The 11,674-nt window shown below is 34.6% G+C and overlaps 1 pseudogene; it reads right to left on the bottom strand.

The window, feature by feature from the left end:
* Positions 1–7,461: 7,461 nt before the first annotated feature.
* On the bottom strand, positions 7,462–7,802 carry LOC138165698 (mitochondrial import inner membrane translocase subunit TIM14 pseudogene; annotated as a pseudogene).
* Positions 7,803–11,674: the final 3,872 nt, after the last annotated feature.

Here is an 11,674-nt window from a genome sequence, read left to right as displayed (position 1 = left end):
GCAAACATCTTTCATCTCTACTGATAAACATGGCTGATGCATTCTTCTAAGGATGTGGAAACTAATAACATTGTGGGCAATCAATAAATATCAAACAGTCAATTTTCCTGATTTAATTCACCGTAATTTCTGTTTCCTTCTACACTCTGTGCTACACTTGCCTCTCCCCTTCCACTCCAATGTATTACATGCACAGACACACACACAGCATGCAATGGCAAAAGGAAACATATTAGTGTACTGGCTTATCAAAAGAATGTTTACTTGGTGGACAAATTGCTTCTCCTTTTGGACAAGCACCCAGCTTGAAAAGAGGTTTGACTACAGAAGAGACAGCCGAGGCAGCAATAAAGGTAGAGATGAAAAAAGTAATTTATCTGGAACCTCCAATTTAGATACCTCTCCTACACATTTGTCCTGTATAAATAATTAAGTAAAGGGACACAAACAAACAAATATTTTGCCCTCTTTGGACATAGAATTGATTCTTTCCCTACTGCCAAAGGAAGTGTTGAGTATAATTTGTAAACAGCTATTTACTCTGCTCATGTGTTTTGGTTATAACTAGGAAGCTTTCTGAAAAGTTTCTGCTTTGCAGCAACTGAATAATAACAATTGTTTTTGTCAACTTTTCCACTATTTAGTTAAATTTCTTTCAATTATCATAGGAACCTGACAATATCGCCTTAATATGAGACATCAACATGACATCGATCTTTGACAAGTGCTGCCAATTGACATACCAGTATAGAATCAGAGTGCAATGGGCTGATCACATTTGGAAATTAGGGAAGCACTTTCTATTATTTAATGTTAAACTTTTTAAAGTTATAAACTTAATCATTGACAAAATGACATTTTGTTATTCAAAGAACATGAAAGGGAACCACAAAGGAAAAAATTTTTAAAGAACTATTCAGTATAGTTTTTAAAAGAAATAGAAATATTTGCATATGTAACAGCTAACTAGCATTTGTATAGCACTTTGCAGATATTTCTTTTGATCTTCACAACTTTATTGTATATAATATCTACATCTACATCTTTACCTACATACAGATGTCTAGTTATTTTAAATAGTTTAAAACAATCTTGATTAATTTGACTGACAGAGTTTGGTTTCCCTATTTTTCTCTTATGATTAAATCTGTTTTAGCTTTACCTTTGCTTGAGATCATGATTACTATCCCTGCTTTTTTATTTCCCTAATAAGTTCTACTTCTGATCTTTATTTTCTGTTTGTATGTATCTCTTGTTGCCTATCTCTCCTGCCTCCTCTACTTTACTTTTACCCACTACCTTGCCCTTCTATTATTTAACCTAGTACCTTCCAAGGATCCCTCTCTTATCCTCCCTTTCCTATTAATCTAAATGCCCTTCTATTATGCCCCACCCCATTCTAATCCTTCACTCTCCCCTCTAGAAATCTTTCCCTTATCCTCTAGCCCCTCCCTAGTAGCCTTTTATGTCTTTCTGAATTTAGAAGACTTTTATACCCTTCTACTCTCTTGAACCTATTCCTGATAAAGGTAGGGTTCCAGAACAACCAGGCCCCTTTTCCCCCATCTAATTCCTCTATGTTAGGTTTTTTTTTTCCTTTTAGACCCCATTTGTATAAAATAATTACTCTTTTTACCTGTTCCTAGGTGGTTTTACTTTTAAAAATCATGTCATATTCAAGTCTATCCAAGTCTTTCTTACAAACTATTCAATTACTAATAAGAATATCAGACATATGTTTTACATTTCCTTGTGGAAAAGGTAAGCTGTCTGTCCTTATTGAATCCCTTGTATTTAAACTTTCATATATACCTTACATTTCTCTTCTATATTATATGTCAAATATCTTATTAAATTCAGTTTTTTCTAAATAAAAGCCTGAAAGTCTAACAATTGATTAAATATTCTTTTATATTTTCATTCAGGATTATGCTTAACTTTGATATGCTAAACTTACAATATTTTTGGCCATAACTGTGGTTCTTTGTTTCTTAAACATACAGTGTTTCGAGACTTGTGGTCTTTTATAGTAGCTGCTGCTAGGTCTTGTGTGATTCTATTTGTGGCACCACCATATTTAATTTTTTCTTCTCATTGCTTGTAATATTTTATCCTTAAGCTGGGGGTTTTGAAATTTGGCTATTATATTTCTGTAGGTTTTCCTCATTGAATCTCTTTCAGGTGGTGATTGGTGGATTTTTCCTATTGCTACTTTCTCCTCTAATGCTTCAGGACAATTTTCTTTAATGAGTTTTTCAATTATTATCTTGAAATTCATTTTTTGATTATATCTTTCAGGTAATCTGATTATTCTTATGTTTTTTTCTTCATAGTTTGTCCTCCAGATTAGTTGTTTTTCTTATAAGGTATTCACTTCTATTTTTAATATCTTATTTTATTATTTCTTGGTCTCTTATAATTTTTCTGGCTTCTCCTTACCTAATTCTAATTTTCAAGAAATCATTTTCTTCCTTGACATGCTGGATCTCCTTTTCTAGTTCTGTGACTTTCTTTTCACTTTCTCCTTGTTTTTCTTGGATTGTTCTTTAAAAATTTCCTCACCCTCTCTCATTGATTTTTAAAGTCTTTCTAAAGTTATTCTCTAAATTCTTTTTTGGCAGGTGACAATTTGACATTATTCTTTGGGGTAGGAGAGGCTTTTTTGCTTCAATATCCTCCTCTGAAGATGAACCCCAGTCTCCTCTATTTCCATACTAAGTTTCTATGATTGGATACTTTCTCCTTTGCCTCCTCATTTTTTAAAATTTGTAGCAGTTTTTTTTTTAATCATCTCTTGTCTTGAGGTATGGGAGATGGTGCCTCTGACCTCAGAGATTCCTTCAGTTCTCCCCTCTAACTGAGAACCAAAAACAAGAATTCTGCCCTCTTGTAAATGCACACAGCTCAATGCCATCCCCATTGCACTACTTCTGTCCTCAACAGGTGTGTGCTGGTTCCTTCTCAGCCTCAGCTGCATCTCCACTAGCTGTGACTTGTGTTCCTTATCAGCAGAGGTTCCCTCAATCTTCCCAGCTCCCCACACTGTCCTGGAGGTGAAAGTTCCTGTGGCTAAGGCTGACATCACCTCCCAACTCAGCTAGCCTTAAGGCTCACTGCTTGTTGTTTCAGGGGAACTAGCCTGAAGCTGTTTACTCTTCACAGGGACCAAAACTCATTCCTTGAACTTTTCTTCAGATCTTCTGTGATTGTCCCAGGATGACCACTTTTCTGCTACAAGGCTTATTTATTTTTTAGTGCTCTATGCTCCCTTTGAGGTGCTATTTTGTCTTGTTTGTGGGGGAAATCTGGAGATCTTGGAATTGTCCGACCTCTTCTGCCATCTTCCCAGAATCCTGTCCTTCTAAACTTTCCAGGTTAAACTAAACAGGTTAGATTCTCTTTGTTGATGATTGCCAATTGATCAAATATAACTGCTAAAGGGTCTCTAGTTTTATTTTTCCTCAAGCCTTTTTTGATTAGGGCAAAGGCTAGTATGTGATAGATCTGCACTAGGTATGGAGCCCTTATAGAGACTTTTTTTCCTTTTTGCTATGAAATCTCTTCCTGCTACAGGGAGAATAAGAACTCTGAATTTGTGACCAGATCCAATCTTGAGCCAATGGGATGGCAAACACAATATTTGTGGGAAATTTATTTACCTACCATTAATTAGTTGAACCATGAGGCAAAAACTAGTTAATTTAAAAATGTGGAAAACTCAAATGCCCATGGAAAGATTTTGTCATAAAAAGAATATTTCCTTTAATCATACTTAAAAAACAATCATCAGGAGTAGAATAGTTCGGAAAAGTATATTTTTGTATATGTGTATGTATATATCTATAACGAAACATATCTAAACTTTATTGTAATCTTCTGGGGCAGGGTTATGGGGAGGGGAAAAAGAACAAAGTAAAAAAGTGCACAGCAGAGAACAAAAGAAAATTCACAAGAAAGTAAAGAAAAGATGGACAGTTCTAAACACAATGAGTATTGTTTGTCACAGAGAGTTTCTTGAAATGAAAATTTATTGTTACCTAACTTGAATCCTCTCATGTTCTGCTATATACATGACATGTTTTTATTTCTTTCTAACTTTTTATTTCAGTTTCAATATTTAAGATTATGATATATTTTTTTCATCTTTTTTATTCTCTATTTGTGTTCTGGCATTTGAGTCTAATATAATTTTTTTTTTGGGGAAAAAGAATATTGGACTGGGAATTAGCTGGATTTGCATTCTTGTCCTTAGCAGCTGTGTGATATTGCACTAGTCACAAGACCTCTCTGTGCCTCAGTAAAAACACTAGTACTAAATTATCACTGATTCCTTAAAATTCTGAATTCCATGAGAAAAAAGGATTAAAAATCTTATATTTAAAATTACTTTTTAAACTATTGAAATATTACTATGTAGTCAACTACAGTTGACTGTCAATTTCATGGAAAAATTAAAGGATGTCCATAAAAATATATTTTAAATTGGTCTATAGCATGAAGAAATGAAATGGTAGATAAATCCAAGAGAAGAGAGAATAATTTTATTTTGATAAATTTTATTTAATGTGATTTTAAAGTCTATTAAGAAAGGCTTTAAGCAATAAAGAGGAGAAAATGTTATCATTCTCTGATCAAGTCAGACTATATTAACCATATGGAATATTACATTTTTGAAAGGAAAATTTGTGAGTTGGGTAGATTGTAGTGGTGGGCAGTCCTTATGTTGAAATGCTATGTGCCCATCTACATGGGAGGATCAGTTTAAGATGGTTGGGGATGGTTAGTTTGGAGATGAGATGACCCATATGAGATGACATATAACTCTTCTCAAGTGTCTGAATTGCTACCATGTGAAAGAAAGATTAGAAATGTTTTGTTTAACCCCACAACATAGCGCTTAGAACAATTGGTAGAAGTTGTAAAGAGACAGATTTCAGCTAGATATAAGAAAAAAAAAGTTCCTAAAAATTATTAGAGCTCCCCAAAAGTGAAATTGACTACCTCAAGACATTGTGGATTTCCCTTCAATGGCAATTTTCAAGTAAAAGTTGGATAATGACTTGTCAGGCATAATGTAGTGGGGACTCTTTCAGGTATGTGCTAGACTAAGCAACCATTTAGTTGCTGAGTTTTCTTCTAACTGTGAGATTAAGTAATTCTTTGAAGTGCTAAAATTGACTTTTATACAATAACATGCTGATGTTAAGGTAATTAGAAGATGTTGACCATAAAGCTAAAATGCATTTTCAATATATTACATGATATTTAATTATAAAGAAAATATAACAAGTTGTGGTATATGATTGTGATGGAATACTACTACACTATAAGAAAATATGAGCTCAATGGTCTTAGAAAAACATAGAAAGACTTACATGAAATAATGGAAAATGAAATGATCAAAACCAAGAGAACATTGTATACAGTAGCAACAATTTTGTTTTAAGAACAACTTTGAGCAAATAAAGCACTTTGAATATTATAACTACCCAGACTAACTATAAAGGGCATAAGAAGAAATGCACTAACCAGAGATAGACTTGATAAATAGAAGTATACATAGACTAATTTTACATACATATATGCATATATACATATTATATATACATACACATATGTAAATGGGTGTTTATATATGTGTGAATGTATATGTGTACACACACACCTATTTTTATCTAATGATGGGCATCTCTAGGGCAAGGGGTGGGGTTAGAGAAGAAAAAAAAGAAATTTACATGATAAGTTTTTGTATATTTGAAAGGAATAGCAAGTTGTTCATAGTAGATTTTCAGTTTCATGTGTAATCAACTTTTTTTTGTACTATAATATGGAAATGCCCATTTTATCCCATAAATTAAATATAAAATTTTTGAAAAAAGAGAAAAAATATAGTCATTATGGCAAGGAACAAATTCTCATGCTGACAATTTGTAAGTGTTCTTTTAGCCAAAGGGTGATCGGCCATGACTGTGATAATGATTGAGCTAATTGTCTCCAGAATGTTGAATTGTACAGTACCTAATCTAACACTTGTGAGACTGGTATGCATCATGAATGGCCAATCAGCCAATTGAGTATTTCACCACTGTCAAGCCCAAATCATACCTAACAACAAACGGGATCAGCTTTGAAGCTTTTCTTGCTGTCACTTTGTTCTACTATACTGGGAATGTGTAGCAGAAAAATGACAGAAGCTGTGTCATGAGTTGAAGAGGGAAAATTGAAAGAGGGAAAATCTCGACCTACTGAATTCTAGGTGAAGAAAAGGCATATTCTAGGGGTGGCTAGGTGGCGCAGTGAATAGAGCACCGGCCCTGGAGTCAGGAGGACCTGAGTTCAAATCTGGCCTCAGACACTTAACACAAAAAATAGCTGTGACCCTGGACAAGTCACTTAACCCCAATTGCCCTCCAAAAAGCAAAAAAAAGAAGGGCGTATTCCATCAGATTATCATGGAGGCCATTGCTTGTGGCCCTGAAATATTAGGGGAAAATAGTGACAAACAGACCAACTGGGCATATAGCAAATAAAAAATCCCAGAATCAGGGAGGGAGGTATTCATTATTGGAGATATGACAGAATATGGGCAACAGTTTCAGGAAGACAACCTGCATGGGCATTCAGTCTGAAAAGAGATTTCTGAGTAGGCAATCTTTTTCTTTTTTCCAGAGAGATCTATTATTTTTATCATAGTATTAATGGCAATGATTTAAAACAAAACAAAACAAAACAAAACAAAGAACACCCAGCCCTGTGACTTCCTTATTGAGGGAAATCTTTTTGGGGCAACTTCCTCTGATTGTGCAGAAAAGCAACCATTCTGTAACTTGTCTACTTTAAGGAGTTGCCTGGGGGTGACAGAGTCTAAATTACATGCCCAGGGTCACAGTCATTATGTATTGGAGACTGGACTTAAACCCACATTATTTGAACTCTAAAGCTAAATATATTACACCATGTAGTCTCTCTAGAATAATAAGAAAGATAAATATATTGCTTAGTGAAACCATTTCAAATCTCTGTAAACCTTCTTTAAATTGTCTTTAAATATTCTGCCCTGTGTACGGGACATTTATCTTATTATTTCAAGGATACGTAATTACTTTTTCCATGTTATTTTATTTTTAATTTATGAAATAAAACAAGCATTTCCATAACACAGTATAATAAAAGAGATGATTTGACATAAAACCACAAATCTCTTATGCACAACTAGGTTTATAGGTATATAGATTTCTATTTTTGGCAACTGTTAGACACAAATAGTTATATAGACATATGTGTATGTGCATATATATGCACATACATGCATATATATATGCACATACATGCATATATACACAATTATTCTATACATACTTCTATTTATTAGTCCTTTCTCTGGATGCAGTATATACTATTTCATTCTTTTTTTTATGTCATTGATGTACATATAAATTTAAAATTATCTGTGTATTAATTTTACTTCTTAGCTTGACTTTCTAATAAATCTTTAGCTTCATTGATTTTGGCTGCTATATAAGGAGATTCTCCTTTGTCTGGGTGGTCCAGAGCATGATTCGTCAGGGAGCATCCCTGATTTTCCCTTTATTGGCTGTAGGGCTTACTCCTAGTATTGGTGTAGCTTCTCACTTTGTCATTTTGCATTCAAACCCACCTCTGTAATAGCCACTACTGGAGGCACATTTTAGCAGACTTCGAATAGCTTGCTTTACTCGAGGCTCCAAATGCTTCATTGTTTGCCAAACATGTCCTACTTCAAATCCTGCAGCAGTGCTGGTCAGTCCCACAGCTACCATAGTGCTGGCCGAGGCTTGGCCGGCGCTGCCCTGAGGCGGCAAAGCCGCAGCTCATCCCAGCCCAGAGGCGGTGCATTCGGCCCAGCCTGGCTTGGCCCCAGGCCTGAGCTCCAGCCCCACACCTTATACTATTTCATTCTTGTGTGTGCTGTACCCAACAACACAGAATGCCGACAGCCTGTGCTTTAGAATAGTCTTTTTCAATTGTTGTGGCTGAGTTCGTACTGCTATGTACAACTGGTTTATGAGTTTCTTTGAGGTTACTTAGGTAGTCTTTGCATGAGGACTGACCTTGAACCTTTTGTTGAAAACTTTTCAGCTTGCTAGGGTCTGACAGAGCTGGGTTAGCAAAGTCTTTGTGAAGCTAGGGTTTCTTCCATGCCATGATGAAGCATCAAAACAGAATTGAAAGGTTATAGTATTTTTAAGGCAATTTATAATTGAAGACTAAAGTTTTGTAATTCTTAGTGATATTTTAGAAATAATTTTTGATTAGGCCAGGGTTGGACTAGGTATCCCCTCTGGTCCCTTCCTTTTCTGAGATCCTAGATTTACACAGTGGCGAAGTAGTTGCTGAGATATAGTTACTACCCAGAACCAACTATTCTCTATATTTATAACTTTTCAATGTTATGAAAAACAAAGCAATCATACAACTGTGGCCTGAGAATAAAGGGATTCTCATTGTTTATTCTGCAAAAAACTCCATGAATTGAAGGATTAGGTGTGTGTGGATGGAAAGAAACTTTTATGTTCTCAACAGTCATACCTATAAATTAACAAGTTCTCTTCTAATGTTACAAAAGCATTTTATGAAAAGAATTGGGTTCTGAATTTAGGGAAGGTTTAAAGGTAAATTCACACCTCCTTTGAAATTCACAAGAATAATTGAGACAGACAGTAAAGATTGACTGCTTATGGCTGAAATACAGAGGAGAAAGTTGGTTGCTGAGAGATAGTTTGGGGAGCTTGCCTTTCAGGAAATTACAATGACCATGAACAAAGTAGTGAGGACTTTTTGACTTCAACCTAAGATTCCACACGAGTTGAAAGAGGAAAAATGAAGTAGGTGAGAAATAAATCACATTGTGACAGATACATCTCTAAATTTCTGCTTTCTTCTAAACATATTTGCATTTGGTTGTCATTTTCCACTTGTCACAAAGATTAAATATTTGCAAATGCAAGTGATTTCTGGGCTTTTCAGTCTCATTATGACAACTGATTAATATTTTTTAATTAATTTAGGAATGTCTTGTGTTTTTCTTAATCCATTTATTTATTATTTTTAAATTTCAAGAGCTTCTTTAAATATGTCAGGCTAGAGTCATTTTCATTGTATACCATAAATTTTTGTAATTTTTATTCTTTTGGTTTCAAATCAATTTCAATCTTTGCTATAAAATGTCAGGGTGGTATAGTAGAATGTTGAATTTGGAGTCAGAGAACCTACATTAAATCCTAGCTTTGCTGCTTACTACATGGGTGACTTTGAGTAAGTCACTTAAACTCTCTAGACTTCAGTTTCCTAATATGTAAAATGAGGAGGTTTGGCTAGATGATATCCAAGCTCTCTTCTAGCTAGGATTTATCTAGGATAAATATGATCCCAAGACAGTCATCTGACTATATATAAAGTACTGGTTCTAGAACAACTCAAATAGAAAATGAATTATTTTCTAGCTATTAAAAATGCAGCTAATTTCATTTTTGATAATGATTATTAATACTTACTATGTCTTATGCCTCTATATTTTTTTCTTGAAGAAAGCATTTATATTAAGTAGGTATGAGAATTATGTTTGTTATACATGCTTTTGATTTCTTATTTCTTTTTTTCTAAAACAAATTTTCCGAGATATTTTCCCTCATTCTTTCCTATGTCTACTTTAGCTTTGGAATCCTTGAGTGTATAACAAAGTGTATGTTAATTTAATTTGGTAGGACTCAAAATTTTGCTACCTTATCATGCTCTGTACCAATATTGGCATGCAATTGTTTACCCGATGGCCTTTTGGAGGCATAAGAAAACCAACTCTGTCATTCCTTCATTAATCTCTCCAATGAGAATTTCTGAGCCATCCTTCCATTTAGCTGTGACTTTATTTTGTCTTTTGGCTTCATTGATGGGGAAAAAAAATTAGAGTCATTATAAATTGTTTTATCCAGGAGTATGTCTATGTTGATTATTGGATAACTAGAGTACTAATAACTGAGTTAATGTTTATAGGTCTAAGAACTGCTTGACTCTTAGGATCTTCTACAACTTTCACTAAAGAAGTAGAAAAGGGGAACACATGATGTTTTTCAGTTAATATTTTTCTTTATTTCATGGGTTTCTATGGCTAAAGAATTCATGACCAAATGACTGGCCTTCAAGTGGTGATATCACCTTTCTGTACTTTAACAAGGCTGCTCCTTGGAAAGTTAGCATCATTTATTTGTTAACTTGTAATTAAAGATTTTCTTAAATTAGCTACATGGTATAGTAAATAGAGTGCTGGGCCAGGCATTGGGAAGGCTCATTTTCCTGAGTTCAAATTTGGTTTTAGATGCTTACTAGCTTTGTGACCCTGGGCAAGTCACTTAACCCTGTTTGCCTTGTTCCTCATCTTTAAATGAGCTGAAGAAGGAAATGCAAACCATTCCAGTATCTTTGCCAAGAAAGTTCCAAATGGGGTCATGAAGAATTGAACTTAACCAAAATGGCTGAGCACCACTACTAACAGAACAACGGCAGCACCACTTTCACCACCAAAGTTTGTCTAGTACTTTAGAACCTGTTAAAGCTTGTGCTCCAATGGTATAGCTTTTATGAACCAGGGATCACCTTCATGCCATTGTGAAGCATTATAGCAGGAATTTAGGGCATTTATCCTGGCATTTAAGGCCCTTTCTAATCTGGATCCAAATTACCTTTCCATTCTAATTTTGCTATGTTCCCCTTCACATACTACTTTCTAATCCTGCTGGATTATTACCTGTTCCTCAGTTATATCCCTTTAATTCTTGTGCTGTATACATTTGCAAATACACTCCTGGCTTCCCACAATGACCTCTCTTCAGGTCTTTGCCTATTGACATCCTCTTCTGAGAATCACAATATTTGTGATTTTTTTATTATTATTTTATTTATTTAATTATTGTGATTCCCTCTCTGAAATATTCTGTGATTTTCTATTCCCTCTTCCAATACCCAATGAGTGTGGGCAATTGCTTCTTCCTACTCAACTGATTTATGATAGTTGTCTGGCTTCTCTTTATCTCTTATAAGAACATGACATACATACATATATCTATATCTATATCACAATCTATTATATTTGTTTGTACATATATTTTAGACTCTCCATTAAATTTGAATCTATGAGCATGGACTATATTGATTTTTGTCTGTTTAGAAAAAGTATCTAGAACAGGGCCTTAAACACTGTAGAAAGTTCATCAAGGTAATTTAAATTGACCTGAAAGATAATCTGTTAATTTAGTGTAGCCTTTTAAAGGAGATACCTCTAAGGCAAGCAGTGGGATAGCGTAGAGACTAGAACAGGAGCTCCAAATACATACACAGCAAGTTTTAAGGGTGGTGAGTGTCCTCATATGAGCCATAAAAAAGTAGGGCAAGGAATGATAGGGCAATGATATGGTTGGTAGCAACAGGTCTTATTCTAAGTTTAAGAAGTATGAGGGGCAGCCTCAGATCCTTAGAGTAACAACACTGCACAGGAATCTGGTCCTGCCTGGGCTTGGCTTGCTTTTGCTTTAAGGAATCATCTCAGTAAAGTCTTTATCTCTATAACTAACTCTTTCTATCTATCTATCTATCTATCTATCTATCTATCTATCTATCTATCTGTCTGTCTGTCTGTCTGTCT

This window comes from Petaurus breviceps, unplaced genomic scaffold (assembly GCF_028583685.1).
Source record: "Petaurus breviceps papuanus isolate PSGF00001 unplaced genomic scaffold, PetGlider_PUasm1.0 214, whole genome shotgun sequence".
Taxonomy (NCBI): domain Eukaryota; kingdom Metazoa; phylum Chordata; class Mammalia; order Diprotodontia; family Petauridae; genus Petaurus; species Petaurus breviceps.
This window is presented reverse-complemented; position numbering and strand designations above follow the sequence as displayed.